Genomic DNA, 14,259 nt, shown 5'->3' with positions numbered 1-14,259 from the left:
CAAGCTCATCCACCTTGATTCCCCTAAACATTTGGCAAACCCAGAATCAGTGCCGCGCGATTCAAACAGTTATTACTGTCACAAACCATAAAAAAACGCTGCGTTGCAGGAACTCATGCAACTACAAGGGGAAGCCGGCACCCTGAGTAAATTACCATTAGATTCAACAGTTCGCAGCCAGTCCAGTAGCAAGCTCTCCGATGGTGCTTTGCCAAGCGGTGCGCTTCAATGTGCACTCGAGCGCACTAACTGTGTTCAAAGTTCCAATGAAAGAATGATTTAATAATTTCATACACAGAATTTCGTGCAAGTAAGGTAAATGTTGTTCTTTGAAAGACACATGGAGAGTGAGAAAATACTGTGCACAATAATAGAAAGATAATTTATCGAAGCCGATAAGGCTAACTGCTATCACTTGAGATGACCTACATGCTTAGATGGCCTGTATGCACTTCCTGCGGAACCTGGAAAAGCAGCACTTTGGTCGGGCAGGGGCGAAATTGGTCTGGGTTTAATTGTCTGAGTTTTTGCGGGGGGAGGGGGGGGGGGGGGAGGGGATTGCCCTGCCCCCAGCAACGAGTTTGGTAGGTAGGTAGGTAGGTAGTAGGTTTATTTGGCCATATTATATACAATATGCCCTCGAGGTGAGGCTAAAGGAGGTAGACCAAGCATGCCTCCTGACAAGGCCTACACCCCGATCACACATCATGGAAACGGGGGCCGAATGGACAAAAGATAAAAAACAATGAGCAAACATGATCACAATAGAAAATAGTTAATGATAGACAATAATAAATATCAATTAACAATAAACAAAACATTTCATAATGTTTTACCCTGGTAAAACCACACTGATCCTCATGCTTGAGATGAAATTCGCCAAAAGCTTTGTACATTTAGAACACTTCACACCTTCTAACCGCCGCCTCCAAGAATTGCCCATAAATCCGCCTCCAGGACTGCAAAAGTCATGAAGTGTCTAGTCGCAAAGTCAGTTACTGATGGCGAAGACAGAGTTGTATCCTTCAGGGGAGTTCCTGGTACAGCTGTCGCTGCAAACGAAGGCACCCCTGTGGTTCCGCGGTTACAAAGTTCTTCCAAACACGGTCATGGATTCGACTTTTGGCCGCGACGATAACATTCTGAGATATGCAAAATCAGAAAATGGTGCGCGTACTAATATATTAGTGCATGTTCAGGAATCCTAGGCCATCAAAAAGAGTTCGGAGATGTCCACAAGACACGCCGAGGCGTACTGCTGACGCGCAGGAAGAGATTGTAATGCAATAGCATTACAGGTACCATTTACGATAAAAGCCGGCGTCAGTGTATCCATGCCACGAAAATGCATAATACAATAAAATTAATTCAGATAAATTCAATGCCATTGCCATCTGCCAACTGTGGTACTGCGCATCAGCTCACTGGCCGAGAGAGAGAAAGCCTACCGAAGAACTATACGTGCAAAGATGAGCCTGATGGAAGCTCGAGGAGAGCAACCTGGGCCTCACAAGCTCCACCGGTGGCTATGTTTGAAACAGCCACTTGCCGGTGCAGTGGCAGACCGCTTATCCGTTGCACGAATCACGGCATTAGTAGTGCTATGAAGGCTCCCCGCGATCTATGACTCTATGAAATAGGAGTACTTTTGCGAGAGAGGTCTTCTATGCTATCGAAATGTACTCTTAAAGGTAGTTTAAGCGTCGTCACGGATTTTTTTCTGTTCCCCGCAGTACAAAAGCTTTACAATTTTTTCGCCTTGATATAGTGCCAAGCCTCATATGCATTTATGCGTTATCACTTTTTTGATGCACGTTATACCACGTGTTTGCTGTTACAGAGATGCATTATTTTTCTTTTCGCAGATGCTACTTTTGGGGACTTCTACTATTATGATGGGGTGCCGCTGCCTGGACCGGAAGGTATGAAGGCAGTTTTCGACGTGTATCACTGCACTAGAGAAACTACACGACACAGCGATTTGTGACTAAATGCAGCTACACTTTAAGATGGATTGTTAGTCGATATTTACAGGAGAAATTGTGGGCAAGGAATTATTGCTCTAGCCCCTTGTTAGAAGAGTGCTACCTCATGAATGTTGCCTAGAATGAAAGCAAGACCGGGATGAAAGGGTGAAGGACGCCGCCAGAAAAAAGGAAATAGAAAATAAAATTCAGTATCTCTGTACGAAGAAAAAGTTGTAAGACTTGGTAGGCACTTTGAACGAGCAAAACAAGCACAGAAACGGAGCGAAGGGTGAAGAGGCATACAAAACATCGCCGACCTTCTGCTTCTCCCATGGTGTGGTGTCATCCCTACCTTCATTAGCTGGTTTCAACCCTTCTATACCCTTCTTCAACCCTTCAACCCTTCAAAACGTGTGCAGAGGCAGTGGTTCAGATCTTCAGGCTGCTACTTTAAGCACTCATATGTGAACTACTCACAAAAGTGCAGGCTGCGGAGAACTAATTTAGAATTGTATAGTTTCGATCTCACTGGATATGGACAGCGTAACGTCCTTGCAATTTCGGAATGCATGCCAACAATCCTGCACCAGCCTTGGCACTGATGGCGAGTGAGTTTGAGTTTATATTTTTCCTCGTTCATCGCAAGATAATTTTAGTCAAATGCTAGCGCCCCTTTCTACACCTTCGGTTTTTTGATAATAAATTCAATGACACTATAACGTTTGTCCTCGTCACAAGCGTTTCGGGTAGGCGATGTTCTCTTCCAAACCAAATCTGTTACATCCAACGTCCGTCTATATCGACAGGAATTGCATAAGATAATGAATATTAAGTCTCTGCTAAGCCTTCTCACGGTCGCAGTTAGTGACTAAACGCACCAGACTACTATGCAACACTGGCAACGTTACCAACATAGCATTAACGATTCGCGTCAACAGGATTGCCGCTAGTTAGCTGGTCATTTCTTTTAAACGCACCATGTCTGAATACAACCGAACAGCGAAAACATATATGCAATTACAAAAGAAAACAAACTTTGAGGCCACAAATAGCTAATTAAGCCTTTTTTCTTCATGCGGTTATTGCAAGGTTTTGAAAGCCTTTTCACAGTATCCTGAGCTGCAGGGCTCGTTGAAAAAAACAGCGTTGAATGGCACGTTATTCCACAGCATCGCAAGAACGTGTAAGAAAGGACACATATGAAAACACGGAACTATCGAACTACTGGTTGGCTCTCAGCGCTCTGTGACATCACACTGTCACCCTTGTATATCAACGAGACCCTTAAATTTCTTTTTCGTCACGCGCGACTCAAAGTACGATGCTCTTGGAAACGTAGTTTTACTCACCATGTTGTGTCTCGCTACTGCTTTAAGTTGGCTTTTTATACTTAAGCACATCGTTAGTGCTAGATGCCTGCAATCAAAAGCATGTTTTTTTTTTCTTAGCAGTCTTTGCTTACAGACTTTGCCACTACTAGCATTCAGCTTTTGTATGGCACCGCTTCCGAAAATAGCTTGACGAAAACGCCGCTGTAGTTGTCCGGCTTGTTTAGCGTCCGGCGTGTTTAGCTTGTTTAGCGTTTAGCGGCTTGTTTAGCGGCTTGTGTAGCGTTCAAGTACGTTTCTTTGTTCCTCAATAAATGCTCTTTGTTTTTAAATGCCACATCAAGGCGTGGTATAAAGGGCCCGTTTTCTGCTAGCCGGCGCCGCAGTTCAGTAGTCCAGCTTCCTGACAAGGAGACCCAAAGACCTATATGACTGCCTTCTGTTCGCGCTAAATAGGTACCGACCCTTCAGAAATCCCAGAGAACCCTGCAGTGCACGTCGACGAGGCTCCGGCAGAGAATCAGTGGATACGGACGGTAATTCGAGACGTCAGCTACCACAGCGAAGGTAACACATTGCGTTTTGCTACCGTTTGAACCTTTCTCATTGCTAACGCATGCCACTGCGAATTGGAATAACGTATATCGGACTGAACCTGGGTACGCACTGTTGCTGCGCAAGCCTGAATGTTAATCTGGAGGTGGCACGTTGCGGCTGCACTTAAAAGGACCTGAATCGAAAATGAAATCGGTAAGCAATAACGTGACCTTACGTCTGCTGCCTGCAGCGAGGTATTACGCAGAAAGACGGCGGGAGCTAATGGTTAGAGATGAGTCCCAACCTTTCAGGGGTCCTTTAATGGGCATCGAGATATGAGCACGCCAAAGATTTCCCGTTTTAGGCCCGAATCTTTTGCTTCGGGGCTGACAATCAAGCCCACGAACTCGCTATCAAGAGGCAGATAGACATAATGGCCTAGACGCCGCGGCGTAGCGAGGTTCTCACAAATCACCGAGCATCAATAACTCGGTACATGTTGTAAAGCCCCAATAGCAACTTTACTATCACGGAGCTATAGGTAAATATATATGTATCATTTCTGAAAGGCATGCCTGACGTCTAAGTAAAACAAACATTTAACCAAGCAGAGGAATCCTGAAAAGGTACACAAATGGTTTACTCCTTGCGTACCAGCTGTACGCTGTTACAGGACCAGCGTTTCCAGTTTCATATTTCAGTAATTCACTCACCCGAACAGTGGTTGCCGAAAATTATAAACTAAAGAAAAAATGCAGAGCTGTGAAAGACGCGTTCAGCTTTCCGCAGTGGTGTCTTAGGCTTTACTTTTCTCCCGGAGTAAGCTTCTGTCGTCCGCTCTGTGGCGGAGGTACTTCGAAGAAACCTTCACCTGAGCCATTTTAAACATACGTATATTAACTTTTAACGGGTTTTGTGTTAACCGATATTCGCTCTCATTATTGGGTATGTCGCATTCTGACTAGCGGTCACCTCCACAGTTAGTTACATTCTGAGAGACACAAAACTCCCAAAACAGCTCCCGGCGGAGTGTTTCTTGCCTCCTCTGCCTCGTTGTCGTACACGAGGTCTACCCCAAGAGACAGCAACTTTCTGTATCACCTGGGCATCTAATCCGCGACTCGCGGCTGAAGACACGCCCCCAGCACACGAAAATCTCATGCATCATGCTGTCTGCGCGCGAGCTGTGCCATTGTGGGTGATGTTTAGCATTTCAATGAATCGCGTCGACACGATTTCACCCACTAAGCGTTCACCCAGCATACGTAACCGCTAGTTACTTCTCGCTACTTTTTAACGAGCCGTGCCTTAAATCAACAAAACGGTGAACAGGTAGATATACGTCAGTAAAAAGAAGCAAATTTGGGGACCACAAAAAACTAATTAATCCTTTTTCTTCACGCAGTATTCCCAGGCTCTAGAAGCCTTTCCACAGGATCGTGTCATTAAAGGCTCATTGGTAAAAACGGGCTTCGATTGCAAGTTATTTCACAGCGAGGCAGGAGTGTCTCAGAAAGGGCTGATATGAATGTCGTACCAACTAGCTCCTCACCGCACCCTTCTAGATGTATCATTTACTCCTGGCGCGCAGAGCATTGCTCCTCCACACTGTGATGCTTGTATTTCAACGAGACCCTTCAATTTCTTTTCCGTCACCCGCGACGCTAGCATGGCGCTCTTGAAAACGTGGTTTTTTTGTTTTACTCCGTATGTTGTTTTGTCGCTACTGCTTTTAGTTGGCTTTTCATGCTTACATACCCAACAAATCCGGATGGAAGCATTTTTGAGCGGGAAACCGATTATGAATGCAATTTTTTCATGTAATGAAAGATTTCACTATAACAATCAATATATCTACAGATATCCCGAAGGTACTCTTATATATTTTTTTCTGATAACGTTTTTGGTATCGTCAAAATCGTTCCCCAATAGGTGTTCTATGGCAGTCTTAACTGTTCGATGCGATGGATGGAAACACTTTAAAAGAAGGATTTTGCTGCGTATTAGAAGAATAGACCATTACCTTCAATATTTCCATAATAGGGTCTTGCAATTTTCTAATTTTCAAAATTTTTGCCCGAGAATATTGGACATTAGCTCACCGTTACTGCTAAACGCCTTCAAAGAAAATTATCTTTTCTGTTCTTAGCACATACTTTGCCACTTCTAGCTGAGTTTTAGTATGGAAACAGTTTCTAAAATACCTTCACAAAAACACCGCTGTACTTGTATTGCTTGATTCGCTTATTGATATTTCAAGTATGTTTCTTGGTTTCTCAGTAAATTCTCTTTACCTTGAAATGTCTGAGCTAGGCGTGGTATGAGGGGCCTGTTGTCTGCTAGCCGGTGCCGCACTTAGTCAAGCTGTCGAACCACAAGGCGAGCCACCTACCTGAAGTGATCCGCTTGTTTTTGCGCCAAATAGGTTCCAAGCCTACAGAAATCCCGGAGACCCCTGCTCTGCACTTCGACGAGAGGTCGGCGGAGAATCAGTTGAGGTGGAAGGGAAAGCGAGACGTCAGCCACCATGGCGAAGGGAACACAAGGCGTTTTGGTACCGTTTGAACCTTTCCTAAGTGAATCTCAGTTCAAGCGCACGCCGCTGCGAGTTGCAATAACGCATATCGGACGACACCTGGGTACGCGCGGTTGCTGTACCAGGCTGAATGTTCACTTGGAGGTTAGCCGTTCCTGCTGAGCTCAGTAAGACGTGAGTCGAAAACGAAATCTAAGCGAGGTTAAGGAGGTATAAGCCGAGAGGATGGAGGATGCAAATGTTTCCAGATTATTCCCGACCTTCCAGGGCTTTCTTAACGTGCACCGAAATATCACAAAGGCGGAAATTTGCCATTTCAGGCCCAATAAACTTCTGCTCTGGGGCCGATAATCGAACCCGCGAACTCCACCTGAAGTAGCCGATAACCATTCTGGCCCAACCGCTGCGGCTTGGTGAGATTTCCAAAAATCACCTTGCATCGGAATCCTGGAGCATGTTGGAAAGCCCCTGTAGCAACTTCACAATCACGAGACTATAAACAGAGGCGTCCCCGCCACTTCTGGAAGGCATACCTGCCGTCTGAATAAGAAAAAGCTTTAACCATGCAGAGGAATCATTAAGTACATGTGGTGCATTGTTTTTCGGGAAGCTTTACGCTGGTATAGAATGAGCATTTACAATTTCGCATTTTAGCAACTCATTCAGGCGAACACTGGTGCCTGAAAATGGTAAACCAACGGAAAAATGTAGGGCTGTGCAAGGCACGTTCTGCTGTCCACAATGGCGCCTGAGGCTTTACTTTTCTCCCGGAGGCCGCTTCTGTCGTCCACCTTGGGGCCGCAATACTTTAAAGAAAGATTCACCTGAGCTATTTTAAACATTCGTAAAATAATTTTCAAGAGTTTTTGGTTAATCGCGAAAACTAATATTCTCTATGGGGTAGTTTGCATTCGGGCCACTGTTCACGCCCAGAGTTAGTGACCGTTCTGAGAGACAGAAAACTCGCAAAGCAGCTCGTGGCGCAGCACTTATTCTCTCTTGTGCCTCTTTGTAGCACACGAGGTTCACCCCAAGAGATTGCAACTTTCTTAATCGCCTGTGCATCGAATCCGCGTCATGCTGCATATGACCCGCCCCCTCCAAAAGACAATCCCCTGCGCATCAGTGAGCGACCTGTGAAGAATTTCGTTGAAGTGGGTCAATGCATTCTTGACGAGACCCAAAAATTCCTTCGTAATCTTGGAACGGGGTATATACTACTCCACTGCGCCGTCCGTATTGTGCTACTAGAGTGAGCACAAACCTAAAACAGCCCAGTAGGTAATGGTGGTGATGGTAAACCTTTTTTCGCAAGAGAATTCGAGGCCCGCAGTCCCCCTGGCAGGCCCAAGCCAATAACTCCCGCCTTCTAGCAAAATATTCATATTTTGACACAGGGGTTAGGTAATCAATTTAGTATTCAAATTGCTGTAAAAGTGGAGTGATTTCGAATAAAATCATTGTATGGATCATCCGATCTGTATCGTAACATATCCACCACCACAACCACCAAAGTTTTTAGCCAGGTTCTCTAAAATTCGTAAGTAAGCCTCAGGAATGCTCGGGCACTTGGCGACCAGGATAGCCGACGCGGCCTTGCCGCAAAACAAAAAGTAAATGCAAAATGTAATGTAATACAGCAAAGAAAGAAAAAACGTAAGCTTGAACAAAATACATATCAGAATAGGTAACAAAACAGCCTAGTCAAACACATAGTTTTCCGCGGCATTTTTAAATAAACAGGTGTCAGAAATATTGGCAACCAAGGTGGGCAGGTGGTTCCAATCGCTCGCCGTCTTGGGTATAAACGAGTTAAAGTATGCATTGCTTCGGCAGTATGGAATGCGTAACTTGTGGCGATGATCTGTGCGAGGTGATATGAATGATGGTTCAGATAGAAGATCCCGTTTTAGTGTTAATACAGTATGTAACGGAATGATCTAGAATATCGCTATTTATTTTATGTCACATGCCTGAACATGTGCGAACTGTTCTATTATGTTGAGAGTTTAGAAAAGAGTGTGCTAATTTGAACAATACAGCAGTCACAGTTTTCTCAAAAAGTAACGAACGTTTTTTTTTTTTTTTTACATTTCTCTATGGCAAAGTAACGACGTTGTGCTAGAAGGACACAACGTTTAACCGACGTTGCCATCCCCTAGAAATTTCAGGGTTAATGGGCCGAAGCGAGTGACTGTTAGTACTTCTATTTCTACAAATTAGAGGTTACCAGAGAGGGATATGCATATTCAGCTGGCCGGGCACTTCTGGCGAATCGTCCTTTGACTGCGAGAGAAACAAGCGGCCGAAAGAGAAAGCTATAATTCGATTATCACCAACACTCAACGATTTTCCAAGCTTGTGAGAGCAAAATTTCAGCGAAAGCTCCATTCATATGTGAAAAAAAGTACGTATAGCTCTGCACGCCAGGATTGCGAGAAATGTTGTGGTAGCGCTGACTCTGCCAAAAATAACGACGCATTTGGTGTTAAAGCATGCTCGTGTATATAACGTACTTACCTCATATTTCGAGGCTGAAACGAGAACCGGCAGTACTGAGTCTGCTGAAAACTGCGAATATTGGTGCAGTGAGGCAGTATTCCCTCATTTGTTTCATGTCGTTATCCCGACTCCATTTATTGTGCTCGCAGACAACCCATTCGGCTGCCCTATTGACGAAGGAAAGTGCTTCGACCACTGTAACAATAAAGCATATGACGGCGGCTACTGCGGCGGATCTTACCGAGCAACATGCATCTGCCACAGGAAATGAGCTCGTGGTCCTGCCCTTAGACTACATAAGCCTTGGAAACCGTTCTGAAATAAAAGGACACATAAAGAAACATCGTTCGCAAAAACAGCTTTTGTGTCCGCTACTATGACTGGTACGCCTCCTTCCTTTACGCTGGTTGCCTTAGCAAAGAGCTGAGGTAGTTATACCAGGAAAGTATGCCAGATTTGTGTCAACAGAGATTTCATGCCGTAAACGCTGGTAAGCGTCCAGCGGTCGGTGTAATAGCCCAATTAATAAGCTGGTCTTATAAATTTTCCTCGAGAGATCCACGAAAATTTTGTTTTATTTATGCCGTAATCCCACCAAATAAAACTGTCAGAACTGTGGATAATGAATACCAGTCAGCGTAGGTATAAGACAGGAGGAGGGCTGTCTTTGTGAATGCTTAGTTAAGTCGTAGCCATGGGCCTTCACTCAGATGTTCATCTTTTTGTGCTGTCTTTGAAATGAGTGAATTTGAAGCCCTTTTTTGCATTTCATTTTGTGCTCATTCAACTGCGTACGTATGTCAATGCGTGATTTCTGTAGGAGACCAGGAGTGGTCTTTTTTAGTACCAGCTTGTTGGGTGGCTGCAGCCTGCTTGAGTACTATCATGGTCCTTCAAAGTTTTTATGGTCATGAAACTTCTCCTTAAAGCTACTGGAGAGCTTCATATGTTGACCGCGCCTTCCACGAGGCGGCGCTAAAGTCCTGTGGGGGCAACGACGCGAGAAAGCGAGCGTCTCTACGGCCGCGAGTCTACGGGCGGAATGGGACGCCGGCGGTACGGCAGCAGCTATTTTCTCTTTTCACTTTGCCTTCGTTCGCAAAATAAATACAGTGGACGTGGCGTGCAAGCCTGCGATACCGAATACTTGCTGCGTGACGGGTTGCCGCTCCTGCTACGGAGATACGCAGGAAAAGTCCTCGCTTTTCTGTCTGCCGAGCGACGCCAAGCAGCGTAAAATATGGGAGCGGGCGATACCCCGAGAGGAAAACGGTGGATTTAGCTTCTACTCCAAGCATATCCGTGTCTGCGAGAGGCATTTTGTCCCCCGGATTTATTTCGGCCTCACGAGTTCGTGGTCAACGGAGAAGCAGTGTCGCCGCAAAGCGAGAAGTTGAAACTCAAGCCCGGCGCCGCCCCATGGATAATCGAAGGCCAGCCAGCGTACTTGAGCACGAATCTGTGACGCTGTTGCATTTCAGATAGCTGTACTCTTCAATGCGCTGATGGCTTTTGGTGCGAAAGCACTACTGCATGGGGTCAAACCCAACCAAGATTCTTGTGGCGTCCCTGAACTTAAGGGTGCAGAAATAACATAAATATTGCCGCGACTGTAAATTTCGAACCCCCGGCGGCGCGAATGGATCAGCTTCGCTGGCCACTGCACGAGAGCACCGTGCTATCGCAGCAGCCGATCACGCCTCGTGTTGTTGTTGTTGCCTCAAAAACGATGGCACATACCCACGGTGGGATATTGGCTAGGGTTTCGTGCAGACCCATACAGGGAAAAACTAGACTGCCACACACTCTTGCGATGCGCGCATTGTATACAATCGTCTTCATAAGCGTCACAACTTCACCAGCGTTGCGACTAGGAACAAAGAGAGAGAAGGAAGGACAGGGACAAGCGCTACTAACAACCAACTCAGATGTACCAACTAGCTCAAATCATGATTTTGCTACACTTCATCAACGTCCAACTTCGGAACGAACACATCAGACCAGCTTAACCTCGATCAGAGCTTAACTTCAGTCTAATATTGTCACCAGACGCGCCAATGACCCAGCAAAGCAAAACCATGAGCCAAACAGGCTAAACACATGCGTTCGCACGCCTGTTCGGTTTAACCACGTTAAACTCCTAGCGCTTTTTATTTTTTGTACATGTTTCTCCGGGATTTCTATCATTGCTCATTTTTGGTTTATTGCGTGGCCGCTCATAGCTTGTCTCTTATTTTGGTTGCGCGAAACCAGCACATGAGCAATGAACAACAAAAATTCACAATTTCCTTGCACTCGTCAGCGCCTCCGTAGTCACAGCGTGACAGAATGTAAATAAATGGCTTATGTAGCAAGAGTCTTCAGCAGCTGGCTTTGCCACCCCTGAAAGTGTCAGCAAAAAAAATGAGATAGCATCATCAAACTACCAGTGCATTCTTCATGTGACCGCTTTTGTAGCGCGCGCTCCAGTTCTTAATATGCCGCCATAACGTCTTGTTTTCAGCATTATAGAGATTGCAATATTTCTCGCAAGGTAAACGCCAGCCTTAAGCAGCCTTGTGCACTTAGGTGAAAGCAAGGACTCGGCCGAGACAGGCGCAACCCAAATAAATATAGATATGTTACTGATCGCTACGCTGCATTTTCCAGAATGATGTTGTAGGCAAGTTGCGATAAAAATGAATGCGACGGCTGGACAAATGTACAAAAATCGCTTTTTTGTAAAAAGCAACGAGAGAGAGTAAACGCGTTAATTGTTTGCCAGAAAACAGCCGCTAACAAGGTTTACCAGCGGCCGTCGTCGATCGCACAGGGTTTTTAGTATTTCGATGTTGCAGCCAAGCTTTCAGGTGATAACCAGTAAAGTAGCGTCCATCCTAAGCCCAAATACCGATCCCCAGAAAGCACAACTACCAAGTGAATATGAGCCTGTTGGCCGGAAAACAGCCGCTGCGAGCAGGGATCTCCCAGTGACTCCTGCCCCCTCGCTGACAGCCGCGCCACAAGCGGCGCGCGCTGTCCCTATATGAAACTTTGGCCGAAGTTTCGTGACCAGGAAAGACATTGATGGACCGTTACCAGAAAAGACATTGATGGACTATGGTACTATCCATGGTCGCAATCATTGCAGCTTGCCAGAATTGTTTCGTAAAAATTCACTGACTATTTTATTTATTTATTTATTTATTTATTTATTTATTTATTTATTTATTTATATATACTGCGGTCTTGAACAACAAGACCATCGCAGGTGGGTACATGATTTGTGTAACACCAAAGGACAAAAAAAGAAAATACAGCAGACAAGGCGTCACCAGCAGCGAAATTACTACATCACACTGTACTGTATCGTTTCGCAACATCAGAATGCATACACTGCAGTCATAGAGCCAAGCATATAACAGGTTATAATTAAGTAAAAAAGAAAAAATTACTGAGCAACCGAACACTCAAAATTTCGTCACTTGTTGCAGCAGCGCCTCAAAATGGGACAAATTATTCTCTTCGACTATATGACCAGCAAGGTTGTTCCATTCGGTAATTGTTCTAGGAAAATAGGAATATTTGTAGCAGTTAGTTCTCGTGGATAAAGGTTTTACGGAAAGAGCATGTCTCAGGCGCGTTGCATAACCACTAGAGTAACTCACAATTTTCGAGATGTCAATGTTATATTGCCCATGACTTCACTGGAAAAAGAATTCCAAACGACAAATACGGTTTCTATCAGGAACGGATGGTAAGCAACTCATTTTAAGAAGATTAGTGATGGAGGTGCGGCCATAGGAATTATAAATAAATCTTACTGCTTTCTTTTGAATCCTTTCTAATTTGTTAATGTTAATCTTCTTCTATGGATCCCAGATCATTACGGCATATTCTAAGATTGGCCGCACAATAGTGTTATACGCAAGGAAACGTGTTTCAGGAGTAGCGAACCGTAGTGCACGCCTCAAGAAGAATATTTTGCGCAGAGCATTTGCCGAGACGGTATCAATATGTTTGTTCCAGGAAAGATTATTGGAAATCCATAGGCCTAGATATTTGTAGCATGTTACCTCAGAGAGTGCACTATCGGAAGTACCATACTGGTAGAGAAGAGGATTCCTTTTAAGCGTTATTCTCCTATATACTGTTTTATCAAAATTTATCACCATTTGCCAACTATCACACCAGCGCATTACCTTCCGAAAGTCATTATTTAGCCTGATTTGATCTTCACTTGAGTTAATTCGTTCATAGAGGACACAGTCATCAGCATATAACTTAACATTAACAGAGAGATCTTGGACGATATCGTTAATATAAATAATAAACAAAAGCGGTCCAAGCACAGATCCTTGGGGAACTCCTGATTCAACAGGAATGCTGTGTGAGAGGGCACCATTTAGTGTAACAAACTGGCGCCTGTTTGTCAGGTAAGCCTTAATCCAGGTTATTAGTTTATCGTTTTTTATTACAGAACTCAATTTATATATTAGCTTGTTATGAGAAACCGTATCGAAGGCCTTGCGGAAATCTAAAAATATTGCGTCAGTTTGTTTTCCTTCGTTATTGGCTTCTGAAAAATCATGAATTGTTTGTATTAGCTGTGTACATGTCGAATATCCTTTCCTGAAACCATGTTGAGCTTTCGATATTACGTTATGTTCTTCAAGAAAGGTAGATAAATGTTTATGAATAATGTGCTCAAGTATCTTACACGCCGTGGAAGTAAGTGAAATAGGGCGATAGTTTTGCACCTGTGTTTTGTCACCAGTTTTATGCAAAGGTTTAACTCTGGCAACTCGCCAGTCATCGGGTAGGGCGCCTTCCTCTATGGACCTTCTAAAAATGACACAAATACTTGGAGCACCATTGCGCGTACTGCTTCAGAAAGGCATTTGGGATGTCGTCTGGGCCAAACGATTTCTTAATATCAAGATTTAGAAGCAAATTGAACACTCCATTTTCAGATATGGTAACATCAGGTATAGGGGGTAAAGACAGACTGAATGATGGGAGATGAGCATTGTCTGCAGTAAAAACAGTTTTAAAGTGGTTATTAAAGGCTACACAGGCTGCATTATCATCGCGTATACATTTTCTATCTATTACAAACATGTCGGCACTGCGGGAACTCGGGGTAATCGTCCTCCAGAATTGTTCAGGAGATTTTTTAATAAATGATGGGAGTTGGACACCAAAATATCTTTCTTTGTCAAGTAAAGTCTGATCTTTTAATTGCTGTGACACCTCCTCAATAACACGGGTTATGGAAGGGGTGGCTGATTTCGCTCGCTTTTTTGCCGTGAGTAGATGTAGACTATGCGTAGATGTAGACTATGAGTAGATGTAGACTATTGCCGTAGTAGATGTAGACTATCTTGCCGTGAGTAGATGTAATCATGAA

The sequence above is a fragment of the Amblyomma mixtum genome, chromosome 3, assembly GCF_055824585.1.
Source record: "Amblyomma mixtum isolate Tamu chromosome 3, ASM5582458v1, whole genome shotgun sequence".
NCBI lineage: Eukaryota > Metazoa > Arthropoda > Arachnida > Ixodida > Ixodidae > Amblyomma > Amblyomma mixtum.
Note: the sequence above shows the minus strand (reverse complement) of the source record.